The following is a 15,480-nucleotide window of genomic DNA, read 5'->3' on the forward strand; positions in this document are numbered from 1 at the left end:
TACCCATGACTCCTCTAAGGAATCAATACCCAGTGATAGCGGGGGGTAAAAGACAATGCGGCATGCATCCCATTGTTTTGCATTAGACTGTCAATTTCCTATTTAGTATTGCAAATGAATTATCATGTTTTTGATCATGGGCCTTATTTGTGTTTAATCATTCATTGTGTTCTGAACAAAGTGGGAAAAACATCCCTTGCATATTATGAAAAATGATCAATTAGAATATAATTGAGTTAAAAATAAAATGGCACCAAAACAATAACGATGGATTGCTTAAAAAGTTAATTCATTAATGTCGAGCTAAAAACAAACACGGAAAAATGGAGCACATTTAAATGCATTGTATTGTTTTGGGTTTCGGGGGGAAATAATAAAAAAACGCATTTCTTTTGAACTCGGCTCTAAAATGGTGGAAATGTATGCAAAGGGATTGTATTGCTATACATCAAACAAAAAGCATAAATTATCTCCTAACGAAACTAATTAGGAAACAATTCCGTTGTTTAAAACTAGTGAATGTTGTGTTCCAAAAAACACGCGGCACCCCAGAGAACGCAATGCATTCGGAAGTGTGATTTCATTCGAATAATCAGGACATGCTCATTCGAGTGGTAGGAGATACAAATGGAATCAATAACACAATCTAAAAATGCACTTTCACAAAAAAAGGAGCTGAAACATTTTTTTTTGTTGAGGTCACTCTTCCCTGTACCATTCTGTCAAATGCAGATAAATCCTTCTCAGAATTGTGTGCGAGAGCGAACGCACTGTACTCCTAGGAGAAGAAAGGCCCTTGCTCCTCATTACCTGTGACAAGATACAGAAATTCACTTTGCTTTTCATTTAGGGGCTTCACATCCCCTTTTATGGATGTCTGCCTTCACGCTTTTACTTACTTCGCCTCGCCAGCTGCCGCATAATAAATGATTATAAATTTTCACAGATGACCACCTCGTCTTTTTTATCCAGTCCCCTAATGCACAAAAAGTTAGGGAGCGAGCAGGTAAAAAAAAATTCTCCGCAAAACCCTTTTTTGTCTTTATTTATGACGTTGTCCTTGGTAAGGGAAATTTCAATGTACTGAAATGAAAACTATGATTAAAGGGACACAGTGTATGGGCAGAAAGAATGGGGCAGCTCTCCATCTCTGAGCTGTTATATATATATAAATAAATATATAATGCTGGGTGACTACATGAGGAACAAATGGAGCTGACCGGATGGAAGGATGGAGTGACATCAAAAAGCATTGAACAATGTCCACAGCATCTGATTTTAGTAAGCAGTAATGAAAGGAAACAGTATCTATCTAGCCGACTAATTTATCCATGGAAAACACTTTTACGAAATGAGAATCGTTTGAGCAGGACCAGCCCTTTGCTGTTCAGGGTTGGAACCAATTTCTCAATTTAGAGAATAGCGCGGGTGACTTTGATGACGACATGAGGGGTATCAGGTGTGTGTGTGTGTGTGTGTGTGTGTGTGTGTGGTTTGCTGGTGATTTTACGAAGGAGTTGAAGGCTAGGTTGGGGTTACGTTCAGGGCAATCTTAAACAGAGGCTTGCTCACTTGGTGCGACACACATGCATAGAAACGCACAATTACACCAGCAAACCAGATGACTGTCAACATCTGCTTTGGCTGAAAGGACTCTTATGTGTGTGTAAGCAGCCATTACAACAGAATCAGAAATGGTATATAAATTATCATTTATATGTGGTAACACTTTACAATAAGGTCTCATTTGTTAACATTAATTAATGTATTAACTAACATGGAGCAATGCATTTGGTACAGTATTTATTCATCTTTGTTAATAAAAATACAGTCGTTCATTGTTTGTTCATGTTAGTTCACAGTGCATTGTCTATGTTAATAAATACAACTTTTGATTTTAATAATGTATTAGAAAAACATTGAAATGAATTCATGAAGTAAGATTAATAAACACTGTAGAATGTTAACTAATGAAACCTTATTGTAAAGTGTTACCTTGTATGTTTTATACATAAAAAAAAAAAAAAAAAAAAGTATAAGTGTGCATACAGTGAAATTAATTCTTTAATCACTATATAAAGTATAATAATTATTTGTGAAAAGTAAATTAATTTATTAATCATGAAATAATTTATATGGCATATAATAATTATAACAAAAATGTACAAGAACGTAAATAAATTAATATATTATACAATAATGATTGCATTAATTCACTGTACACACTTATGTGTACATATAATTTAAATATTTATATAATTATATATATATATATATATATATATATATATATAGTGAAAAGTTGTGAAAATTAATGCTTTATTAATCACAAATAATTTATTACAATCTATAAACACTTGGTTTACACAATAATTATATATAAAAGCAAAAAAAATTATGTACGTATCTATCTATCTATCTATCTATCTATCTATCTATCTATCTATCTATCTATCTATCTATCTATCTATCTATCTATCTATCTATCTATCTATCTATCTATCTATCTATCTATCTACATAAAGTGCAACCTCATGGTGCGCATAATTGTGATGGCAGCTGATAACATTTTAGTAAATTCTTTCCAAGGTCAGCAAACGTGCATCGCTAATGTCGTGCTTCAACAAATAAAGAATGACTATTCTGTAGCTAATGGAATATCAAATGTTCTGGACACCCATTCTGACTTTAATCTTGGTAGGATTACACACAGCAAACCCAAAGAAACGTCTCTTCTTGTCAAACTAAAGTTGACGTATCAATCTGGGTAGAGTCAAAGGATCCAGGCTTTCTCTGTTTGTGTCAGGCAGAAACTCCTGCATGTGGCAATAATTACAGAAATAGGAGACAGAAAAGCTCTGGAAGAAAAGAAATCAGAGCGCGAGAGAAAAAGACGGTTTTCACGCTTTTTTAAGAGACCTACTAATGTCTCTGACGCCCCCCAGAAAAACAGTTTAATTAAGTTGTATACACAACGTTTACTTTAAGTGCCAGCAGTCTTTTAAAAAAGGGCCAAATGTCAGCTTTGGGTTTTGACGCTGATGTACTGCAGAACCTACAAACCGGATCAAATTCGGAGACGTGTTCAGCTGTGTGGTGGGAATGTCAGAGAGGGTTCAAAACCAGGCCCAGCTGTGAAACCCTGAGCGTGGTGGTTTTCCTTTATGAGAACGTGAGCGAAAGGTTGAAAATCATGTCAACTTACAAATGTTAGCCCTTATGATTGTGTATAAAGACCCTCGTAAAGAAAATTAGATTTGAGAGCTACAGCAGAAGGGAAGATTATCAATGAATAATGATTTTTTCATTGATAAAAATGTCTGCACTGATGTTTCTAAAGTTGGCGTCTAGTGCTTTGGACATTAGGCACGATGTAGGTCTATAATCAGCTTTCCGTATGTAACAGCCATTAAAGTTACAGTGCCAAATAAAGACAATGTGAACTTGTACTTCGGCGGATTTGATTTCACCCCTGGACATTTTGACATATTAAATAGCGGGTTAGAATTTGTAAAACTTGCGCTTTAAAATTATACCAGTCAATGACAAAATTATTTTATCCAATCTATCAACACACAGCCAAACTTATTTCATATGCCAGCACAGGGTGGTCTGCCCCGCAGTTGAAGTAAAGAAAACTAACGCACTGCCAGTCAGCTCTGAAAGTCCAGAAAGGTCCTGGAACGAGGCAGGACGGGGCAAGCGGGTTCTGAAAGAGAGTGCGAAAAGGTCGAATAAAATTATATTGTTTGCCAGTGCTAGGTTTGCCAGGTTATCAAAAGAAAAAATTAATCAAATGTTTAAAAATCGTAACACTACTGCATAGATACGAACAGGGAGAGTCAATAGAGGACATGCAATAAACCATTTTTGTCTGGAATTGGTGCATCTCTGGTTGTCAGGGTGTTGCCATGTGGTTTTTAGAGTCTTCTGATTTGTTTTTAATAAATGCGGTCAAATTTTGTAGGCAAAAAAGTCTGACAAAAATGCAAATCCGTGTGACAAACTTGAAACTGTTGCGTGAGGAAATCTTCTGGTAGTTTATAGGTGGGTTCCTATTGGACTGGATTCTACTCCGTCAAACAACGATTAATGTGACCGCATCTTTACTAGCTCTAGGAAGAAAAAATTCTATATAGAACCTTTAAGAGTTCTGTCAGGCACTTCATATACAGTATAGAACCTTTTAGGGATTCCCATCATGAGATCATTTTATGGATTTAGTTTTAATTCATTTAGTTTTAATAAATTTTTATGAATTAAACAGCTTGTAAACATATTCTGTCGCTAGAAAAAGAAAACAAAACTCTGTAAACATGAAGGTTTTATGCATATAGAACCTTTTTGGCATAAAGGGTTCTTCAAAATTGAGTCATGAACCATAGTATTCTATACACAACCCCAATTGATTTATTTATTGCATATGGTTATAAATTCAATTATTTAAATGTTTAATTTGATCAAATAAATTCCTAAAATTGGGATAATGAAATAAACATTTCCTGACATTTTCACCATAACTTAAACCTTTAACTTAATTTTAATTTTAATCATAACAAACTTAATCATTTGATTATAATCATTCCATCAGTTAATTCCATTTTTATGATTCCACTTTTTCCACATTGCAATGTGTAATTTTTTTCCACCATTCTTTCATCCACCAGGTGAAAAGTCTGATTGCATATAAAAGTAATAGTGATTCGAAGTATCAATCATGTCTACAGCACAAACCAACATTTACAGTTAAAAATTTTCTGGATTCCGTTTTTATTCCGCATACATTTTTTTGGACTACATTTTAATGGTTAAATTGAATTTTAGTAATCAAAAAGCATGTCTAAGTAATTGAATTCATAAAAACAACAATTTATTAAAAACAATTCTATGAATGTTTATTTCATTTACCTTTTAATCTTGAAATTAACTTTTTTGTCAGACAAAGTGCTGCACAACAAAGCTTAACTGTTAAGACTAAAACATGGAAGAAAAATTGTGATTATTCCTTAAAAAAATGTTTTAATAATGTATTATTATTATTGATATTATTACATTGAGATATAGCTCAATTCTACTGTACAGCACTGATATATATCTGTCACAATTTCTTCAAGTTAAACCACACTTTTATTTTTTGACGTTTTGCTGTGAACACCTTTAAGTTTCTGTGCGTTTATAAAATGGGGATAGTTTTTCTCAAATAAAACGGTAAAATGCTCTTGAAGTGACTCTCAAATCGACTCTGGAGATGAAGTTCATGCATTTACGGACCTGCGTTTTATTTATTCATAAAAAATGCGACAAATTCCGCAAAATTCCGCTTTATACAATAAATAAAAATTTTATGACTGGATTCTGACCGCATTTTGTGAATCACGGAAATCATAGGGCCCTAAGTCATTTCATTAATCCACACAATTGGGAAAAAACGGGTTTAAGTTGGTCACGTAGACTCGCCACGTTGACCAAGAGAAAGCTGCTTGGTCTGAAAGTGATTATTGATAACAGACAATGGACTTTTTGCCAAGGATTTTCTGCCGAAATTTCGCTAATGTTGTCACACCTTTTTCCAAAATGTGAGTGAAGGGGAGAGAGAGAGAGAAATGTAGCGAGGCAGATTGAGTGTACATAAGGCCCTCTTGAGGCAGGGAGGAGCTGAAAATGAGAAAGAGCGCGTTGGAAGGATACCCACAGGCCACCTAGCAGCGAACAGACGAGGTAGAGAGCGGCAGAGGCAGTGCGAGGCAGTCAGGGGAGGCGGGGAGAGTTATTAACTTAGCCCTGAAAGCCCTTCTTAATATAGGGTCCGGCGGTGATAGCTAACAGAGCCTGGCAGAGGTGACAGCTCTTGGACCTGCTTGAGGAAATCCAATTGAGAAGCAGCCAAGAGGAACAACAAGCGCAAAACAGATGTTCCCTGCTATCGCAGAGCGCAACCGTGTATACAGCAGAAACACCCTCTCTGCTCTCAAATTGGACGCAGAAACAAAATAACAATCGGGATCATTATAACATCCATATTTCTGCGCCTTCCCATGTCTTTTACAAAGTCGAACGACAGGTTTAATGCACTAAATGGATCTTCAGATGCATCTGAAGGTTAGTCATCACAAGAGAACAGTCTTGTGCATGGTGTAAAAATATAATAGAAAAAATGTGTAAAGAAAATATGGTATTATGCCATTTCAGAGATACGTTTTCTAAGCAAATCATCAAATGGCAAGCTATTTTGTGTTCCTTATTCTCTACGCTGCCCATATAATGGAGGAATTTCAAACCTGTAATGGACAAAAGAAACGAAAAATCTCGTTGAATTGCATAGACAGCTTTATGAATGAGCCGTCCTAGAAAGTGTTTGTCGTATTTGAATATTGACAAGATCAGTTAATTTTACTGAATTGATTCACTCAATTATCAGGAACCAGTTTAAACAAACAAAATATATTGAGATATTGAGCTATGTACAGCATTTCAGAATGTTTTCTCATTTTTTTGTTGTATTTAATAGTGTTAAAAGTTTAAAAGTTTAATGATGTCACAAAGTTAGATCAAGAATAAAGATTTTTTTTTTATAAATAATAATGTATAATAATTGTACAACTTATAATGATTTGAATAAAATAGTGAAGTATGTATAATTATGTCAATTAAATTTAATTATAAAATTATAAACGGCCTAATCTTCTACAAAAAGTTCTTGCAAAAGTTCTAATTTAACATCAAATATTGACATTTGTTTTATGCATTCGGAAAAAAAAGAGAGAAAGAAAAGGCTGGACACTAAGAAACCAAAGTAACTACACACCACATCATGGCACACATGTGTGAGAGTAGATGGAGAGAGAGAGAGTGAATTGTAAACAAATTCACTTTTAAACAAGACAATTTCACATTGCATGCTTCGAAGGGCCAAGTCAAACATCCTTGCAGAAAATTGATACAAACTCTTAACACATGGGTCAAGCCACACTCTTTGAACTTGGGGAGAAAAGGAGGCCCCGTGTGCCAAAAACTGTTTAATTAAAAATACTTAGGCATCCAAAAGACATTTCTGAGTGCCCCCGCTGTCAGAACGCATGAGACCGCCCTGCCAATCTCAGGCAAATTCTAATTACATACTTTCCACTGAAAGCAAGAAAAATGTCAGGCTTCAAACAACTAAGACGGAACAGCTGGGACTGGGAATCTGCTCGGACCCAGAACTCTCCGGCGCAAGCAGAAAATCTACTGTTTAAAAACGCTGTCGCTCAGTTCTGTGTCCAATATCACGCACCTGCAATCACAGGCATGATTTGATGTACTGTAAATAAGGTTATTTTAAGATAAATATTATTGCAGGTTTTTTTTTTGTTTTTTTTCAAACAACAGCAATAATGTTTTGATTTAAAAGAAAATCAAGACTCTTGCACAATAAAAAAACACATCTTAAGTAGAGAGACTGTTTGGAAAGGTGGTGTCTGGGAGTCGTCTTGTTTTCTTCTTCAGATTTGAGTGGGCTGGGGGTTAATGGCATGTGCCCGAGTCGTGCCACATGCGGTTAAGACACTTTACACCAAGAGCATCAATCCTTATAACTCGGCGCGAACGTCACATGCGTTTAGGGTTGACCACGGCTCACGGCAGTCCTAAGTGAAAACGAATGGTAGTTCATCGACATGAGCACTTCATTCGTCTTCGTTTTCCAGTCTCTTTGTCTATTTCAGAGTCTGTGTTTTTACACTTTGTCTCTTCGCCGTTGTGTGAAATAGTCTTCGCACTGTATGATCATTTTAGCTAAACATCCTTCCTACAAGAATATTATACTATTCCATTTATAATATTTACATTTTCTTCTTTTTGGTCTGAATCTATAAAATGATCTAAAAATACTTTTAAAAATGCAATTTATTTATAATCATGTGAATACATCTATAATGATCATATTTTCAATATCGGAAATAACTTATTTTATAATTTTGTGGGACTTAATTTTTTTTAAGTCTACATAGTATAAATATACAGACAATGCACTAAACACACCAAAACAAAACCCCAAAACAAAACATCAAAACCCAAAATAAAACCTAAAAACAAAATCCCAAATCAAAAGAAAACAAATAAAATAAAATGAACAAAACAAAACATAAATACAAAAACAACAAAACACAACAAAACCAAACAAAACTCCAAATAAAACAGAACAACAAATCAAAACAAAATCCCAAATCAAAATAAAACAAATAAAATAAACAAAACATAAATACAAAAGCAACAAAACACAACAAAACCAAACAAAACTCCAAATAAAACAAAACAACAAATCAAAACAAAATCCCAAATCAAAATAAAACAAATAAAATAAATACAAAATACATTTTAAAGGTTAGAATTCTTTAAAAAAAAAAGTGGTTTAGCATAATCTTTTAGTATAATTTATTTTCAAACTATGCAGTTATATTTTTAAGCTACTTTTAATATAATAACAATAATTTTCTGCTGAATTTTCTGCTCAAAGTCAGTGTGGTGTAACCAACATGCAGAAAGCCATTTTATTGTCACGTGAAAATAAAAACCATAAAACAGGAAATTATATTACAGAGACAATCTCTGTAGACCCTCATGACTGTGTCAAGGTCATTTTAATGAAAAACTTAGGGTTATTTGGGTCAAGCAAAATAACCTTTAAGAAAGCTTCATGACATTCATAAAAATTTTAGAATTTCTTGAAAAAAATTTGAAAAGTGTATGAAAAAAAAATTCTGCTTAATCCAAAAAAAAATATTTTTTGGGGATTGAAAAATTATTACACCACAATAAAAAATGTAATAAAAAAAACAAACAAAAAAAATATTACAAACTTGGCACTTGCATTTTGATTTAAAAACAAAAACAAAACTTGATTTCTCTTTTTCATCTCAATCTCATCCCTTCTTTCATCATTGACCCCTACATAAACTTAAACTGGGGTGTTTTTGGTATGTTTGAGCAAGAGGTGAAAAGCCTTAAAATTGACTAGCATAAAATTTGAAACTGCCAGCGAACCGAACTCAACCACTTGCCTTTTTTTCAAGTGCTAATGAGTCCAGTTGAGACTTGAGAGTTTTGACGCACTTCAAGCATTAAGGTGGTTTTCGGCCTGAACTGAGCCCAACTCAAAGGCAGATGATTGGCACATGCTTTGACTTAATGATGATAATTACTTAGAAAAACAAAGCAGGAGACCACATCTGCACAGTGTAAAAAGCCCAACTCTGCACCCGAGAGCAGAGCTGTCAGCGGCCCTGTGCTTTTTCCCACCTAGGGTGGGTAAAACTCTTAACAAAACCCACCGAGGCGACAAGAACCAGATTAATACGAATCAACATATCCTCGTAAACAATCGTTAGGGGCCAGGCAGCTAGGGAAATGTCACATGACGACAGTCCCGCCACACAGGAAGGGCAAAAGGGCTGAAATGTATCATTTCACACTGGGCAAAATATATTTGGGATTCCTCTTGTATCAATAAATAAAACTTGACACAGATTTTTGTTTGGTTTGTCATTTATTTTAAAAGAATGCGCATGTACGACTTCAGCCGTGAAATTTTAAGACAAACCAACGATTAAAATGCTTGATTCTAGTCAACAACAAGCATGCCTCACAATTAGGATTTCTTTCAGATGAAATAATGATTTAAAAAGAGCACACCCATGAATAATACATACCGTGTTTATTTTGGATTTCATTTCCATGCAGAAAACGAATTTGCTCACTGGTAAATTGGCATCAGCGTTTGACAGTCTTTACAGAAAAAAGAGGAAGAGCTTTTCTCTTGCCCAGACTGACCCAGTTCTTGTTAATTATCTGCAAAGTATACATCAAAGCTCACCAAACAGTCCGCAGCACTAAGATTAAAACAGATTTAAAAGATATCCCTGCAAACCGCCCATCTCATAAAGCTATATCAGCTGGAATGATAAATGAAGTGGCCATTCTTTCAATGTAATTTGGGTGTCGGAGTGGTTTCTGACTCCAGAGGTTAAACATGTGAGGTGCCGTGTTGTTGTAAGAGGGGTTGCGAGGTCGTTCCCAGCAGGTCATGTGATCCTCAATCTCCTGCCAGGGTAGCCGAGTGATTTGCTTTCCTATGACACAAACTATTACTACACAGAGCTGGCAGGTAATTATAAAGCAAATAAATGCGGGTGGGTGCCAAACGCGACAGGCTCTTTTGGTGGTGCGTGCGAGCTGTGGAATTCCCTTTCCTCTCGACAGGAAACACATTATTCACAACGATTATTTGTTGCTTTTTGGCCAGATTCCAGCATCAAACTGCCATTTTTTCTTATGCAGTAGGGCCGAATCTCACACTCAATGGCCCATATATAGAAACATTGGTAACGCTTTAGATTACAGCCCGGAAAGTACGGCGCAAGTAAAGCGAATTTACGAATTTAGTGTTAACTATAAATTAAGGATGTGTAGGTATAAGGGAACAATATGTAATATTTGGGGAATAAAGGGGTAACTAAAATTAACTAATTATTTTTACTGTAAGTATTTTTAATTAAGGGGTAATTATCCATCAAAAAATGTATGTAACAAAACAGTAAAAATACAGACAGACAGACGGACAGACAGAGATACTGTGCAAAAGGCACAGCTATTAACGCATCTAATATCTTGTTTCATTTTGAGACTCAATCAACAGGATATATTTGTGATCATCAGTAGCAGGCTGAATCTTTAACAGACATTTTTCAGTTCTTTCCGTCATAAACAATTCCATTTGAAAAACATTTCCCTGACCAGGGGTTTGGGGACCGGCTGACCATGGAGGCCAAAAGGAGTGAGAGACGAGCTGGACACCTGTCTTGACTGAGGGATTCCTGTCCTGATTTTGTTTGTTACAGTGAGTTTTTAAAATTAGTCGCTCGTCTCTTTGTGTGGGGTTTGTGGCGCTCGCCCAGGTTGCCCCCCTGTGGACCTCAACTTGCATCCATGTCAAAATAATTTCCCAAAACACTTCGTTAAAAAGTTCAAGAGGTGTCTGAACATGGATGCTAATGCGTTTCATTTCACATTAAAATTTCTATTTTGTCTTGCGTTGTGAACCTTTAGGAGAAGAAAAAACTGTGGAAAATGTCTGTAGTTTAATTTTTCATTTACTGTATGCTTACATAAAAAATACTTTTAAAGTACCAAGAGAAAAAAAATGTAATAATATTTTTTGCTAAATAATTAGGCTACTTAACTAAGTAAAAATCGAATTCTTCGGTTGTAGGATTCACCTTACAGCAACACCCAAAAACTTGTCCCGAGTTTGTGACCCCAAACCCCCTTTAAACTCTCTATCCTCAAAGTTATTGATAGAGGGAAATTATGAGCGTATAATTCTATGGACAATGCATGGTGGAGGGCCTATTATATACCGGTAATGGATAGCACCGAGTTTTTGAATGACATTGCACCGAGATTGGATGACAGAGGGTCGTGCGATTTATGACCAAATGAAGCACCTCCACTTCCCCCTCCCCACTCCGTCCTCACCGAAAGCCATTTATTTCCAGCCTGATAGAGAAGCACATGGTGGTATTTATGGTTCAAGAGTTTGTAAATAAGACAAAATTAATAAGTGAGTTTTGGAGTCGTCTGAACGGGATAATGTTGCAATGTTATACACTAAACTATGTGTCATCCTCTAAAATTCCCAAATGATCACCAGTAAGAACACCTCAATTTAATGATGTCAAGTTATTAACATTATTTTACACATGCATCAATTCTGGCAACCGTAGAAACAATAATATCTAAAGAGTTCACAGTACCATATGTTGTAGAAACGATACACTAATGTTATTTAACATTTCTATGGAAAAACGGCAGATAAAAAAACTCAACGTCATAATGCATTCCAACCCACTTAAGAATAATATCCACTTTAAATGCATTTTACTGAAAATCAGGGGGTGCTCAATGAAAAAGTCTCTATGTCCTTCATATGGGATGCTCTATTATAGCTAATATACCAAAAAATTATATTAAAGCTAGAAGACTGAATAACTGCTACACAAAAAAAACTAAATATGCAAATTAAGCCATTTCATACTTAGCACTAAATAAATAAGAATGATTGTCATGTTACACTCACTCAAAACAACAGGAAGAGCATCCAATGAAAAGAGCTTGTCAACATTATTCCTTTTATTGATTTAACAATAAAGTCCTGTGGCTTAAGTTATGTTGTTATTGCTGCCTATTGAAAATACAATGAAACATGGAAGGAGGGGAGGTGAAGAAAAAAAATTCACACCAGGAATTTCACATAAGCCCATTTAGGACTCTCTGGATAAAGTGCGCCTGTTATATTCTTCAAATTTTCAAGGGCGTTTCTTAGAGAGCAACCGTGCCAATGAAATTATGAATATATCCTCAATCAAAGCAACTTCAGATGGTAGAATGTTTCATTCACCACCCCATGCGGTCTGCATTCATATGAGCGTGCGCCGTCTCTGCTTCCTTTTAAAACCATGGGCCGTACCGAAGTATTTAAGAGCTTACAACATCTATACGAAGCACTTAAACACAAGGTCTATGGCATCGAACGACTCAAGCACTCTGGATACAGCGGCGGTACGTTCTCAACGCACGTCAAAACAAACAGAAATGATGTGGCATAAAAACTTGAATTGTCCAGAAGCGAGGGAAGCATTGTCAACTTCATAAAACTTCATATGAAGTTTGTTGTTTCGTTGCTGCTGGAGTGGTCGGGTTTTCTAACAAGGTTGGCTTTACAATGCAGTTGAGTAAAACGCACAGTTTTATTGTCATTGTTCGCAGCTGTAGAGACCGGAGCCGCTTTCACAGATAAAAAGGAGCCGTGGGCAAAACAAAGGGTGGAATTTTAGAGTGAGAAAACAGTTCAATCAGTTTGGTCTTTAACACATGGGAGTTATATTTTCACCTGCACATTTGAAAAGGAAGAGGCTGGCAAAATATCCAAGCGGTGAAACGATCACACAAAGCCCTGCGGTGATTTCCTGTGGATTCTGCATCTCCCCCCCAAAAAAAATCTCTGACTCATTTTCTGTTTGGACTGATTTGAAGCCAAAATCTGTAGTGATATAAGGGGCTTTTGCACAGGGTAGCTATAGGAACTAGCCAACAGGGCGGTTCCCGACAATTAAATGTTCCCATAGGGCCAGCCATTCGCACCGCCAGTCGGAACTCTGAAGTGTCGTAAGCCGCTCTTGTTGTGACTTTTATTTTGATGGCGCGACAGACCTTTATTTTGATGGTGCTGAGAACACCAGAGCCTGAGCACATAATCATGATTCGCTTGATACCCTCAAAGTCACGTTGGATTTTCTCCTTAGCACAAAGGTTGGGATAGCGTAAGCATTTCGAACAGCGAGAGGCGTTACACTTTCTTCGTAAGATGAATACGGAAGGCGGTCCGCCGGAAGCTAGATATTTTACTTTATAACGTGTTAAATATGGATGTTTTTCTTACACAAACCCATCGATTCGCTTCAGAAGGCCTTTATGGAGCCGTGTGGAGTATGTTTATAATGGATGGATGCACTTTTTTGGTCTTCAAATTTTGGACTGCCATTGACTGTCATTATAATGCTTGGATTAGCCAGGAGGTTTTTTCAATATAACTCCGATTGTATTCGTCTGAAAGAAGAATGTCATATACACCTAGGATGACTTGAGGGTGAGTAAATCATGGGATCATTTTCATTTTTGGGTAAACTATCCCTTTAAGCGTCGGGCGACTTCGCTTTTTCGGTGTGTTCTGCACTGTTGGCTCTAGTTGGACGGCGTTTCATTTTTTGGGCCAATTCAGCATGTTGAATCGGCGTCGGGCCATCGATGAGAAAGAGAACTCTGATTGGCTGTTCAGCTTAGCGAACGAGTCAGTGCACGAGAGTAAAAGCAAATCATCATATTAGAATGATAACTGAAGGATCATGTGACACTGAAGACTCAGTAATGATGATGAAAATTCAGGAATACATTTTTGATTGTAATAACATTGACATTATTACTGTTCCACTTTTTTTGTTTATACAGCTTTTGTGAAATATATCAACCCCAAACTTTTGAATGTTTTTCCCCATCAAAAATAATTATAGGTCAGAATACACATCTCTGTTTTAAACGTATTCAACATTCTAAAACAAGTCTTACTACATTCATGTAAAATCAAACTTATACTATCTGTCTATCAAGCTATTTGATGATATAGCAGTTTCCTGGGATCTTTTACATTTGCATTGCATCATGTATGTTTGTACGTAATAAATATACAATGTTTGAAGTAGGTAAACAAAGGTTTAGTTTTGAAACTTTGAAAAGACAAAACCTTGGGAAAAATCCATAAATACTATAAGAAAGCATATTCTTTAAAGATGAATCCATATGGAAATACTATTTAAGGCATTAAGTAAATTCTGATTACAATATAAATACTTCCAAGGAAAACAACATCCACATCTACGACAAATTTTACCGTAGGACCTTCAAAGACAAAAGTTTAGTATCTTACAGAGCCTCAGCGGAGAGCTAAAGACACTCTCGTTGGATCTCAAATTGAGTTTTACTTCCTTTTAATGTGAAACTTCTCCTATGGCGTTAGATGTGACAAACAAACAAACAGTTGAGAAAATGAAAACAAGTAAACCAACTAAACTGTGACTTTGTTTCAGAAAGGCCTACATCAATTATCACTGTGTTGAGACATTTTTTAATTAGTAGGGAAAATGAACTATTTATAGTGCGGTTTAATGATGCGAGTCAGGCTAAATCTCTATTGATTTTCTTGTGATATATACAGCTCTATTACAGAAACAACTGATTAAGGAGCTCTACAGACCGCAAACACAGGATTCGGGATTCACGGGCTTGTAACGCATAAAGAATGACACACTTTTCTTTCTTTGATCGAAATATCACACTGCGATATTTTGTTCAACGCTCTCAAACAAAGCTGTTGACACCGAATGTACCAATGTGAGATCATTTTGATTAATGGCAGTACAAAAATTGTTTTGATTTCAAGGGTTAATCAAGCACAGAATGATATTAAAAATGTTTAACATCAAAAACATTTAACAAAAAAAAGAGCAGAATATTAAAAATGAGAAAAGACAAAGACAGACATTAAATTAATTTATTTTTTATTTTATTTTTGTATTTATATTAATGCAATATTCTGTGTATTTTGATTTTGCACCTTCAATGTGGTACTCAAATTATATATATATATTTAATAATTATTCGAAAATTATTTTAAATAATAATACAATTACTTTAAAAAATCTTAAAGTAAATAAAAATGACAAAACTAATATACATTTCTAATTATTTTTTTTGTTGATCTCAGAAGTGTTAACCATGTGCAGAATGATATTAAATATATTTATAAATAAAAACATACTGCTTTGTGAAAGATACTACACATGTTTTCCAGAAGACTAGAATATTAGTCCAGAATATTTAAAATGAGAAAAG

The 15,480-nt window shown here is 35.3% G+C and overlaps 1 protein-coding gene across 1 annotated transcript in view; it reads right to left on the minus strand.

Annotated features, from left to right (window-relative positions):
- Positions 1 to 15,480, minus strand: part of LOC307121030 (adhesion G protein-coupled receptor D2) — a 92,852-nt gene that overhangs the window by 60,448 nt on the left and 16,924 nt on the right. The gene's annotated exons all lie outside the window — the stretch shown is intronic.

This window comes from Gobio gobio, assembly GCF_949357685.1.
Source record: "Gobio gobio genome assembly, chromosome: 24".
Classification (NCBI taxonomy): domain Eukaryota; kingdom Metazoa; phylum Chordata; class Actinopteri; order Cypriniformes; family Gobionidae; genus Gobio; species Gobio gobio.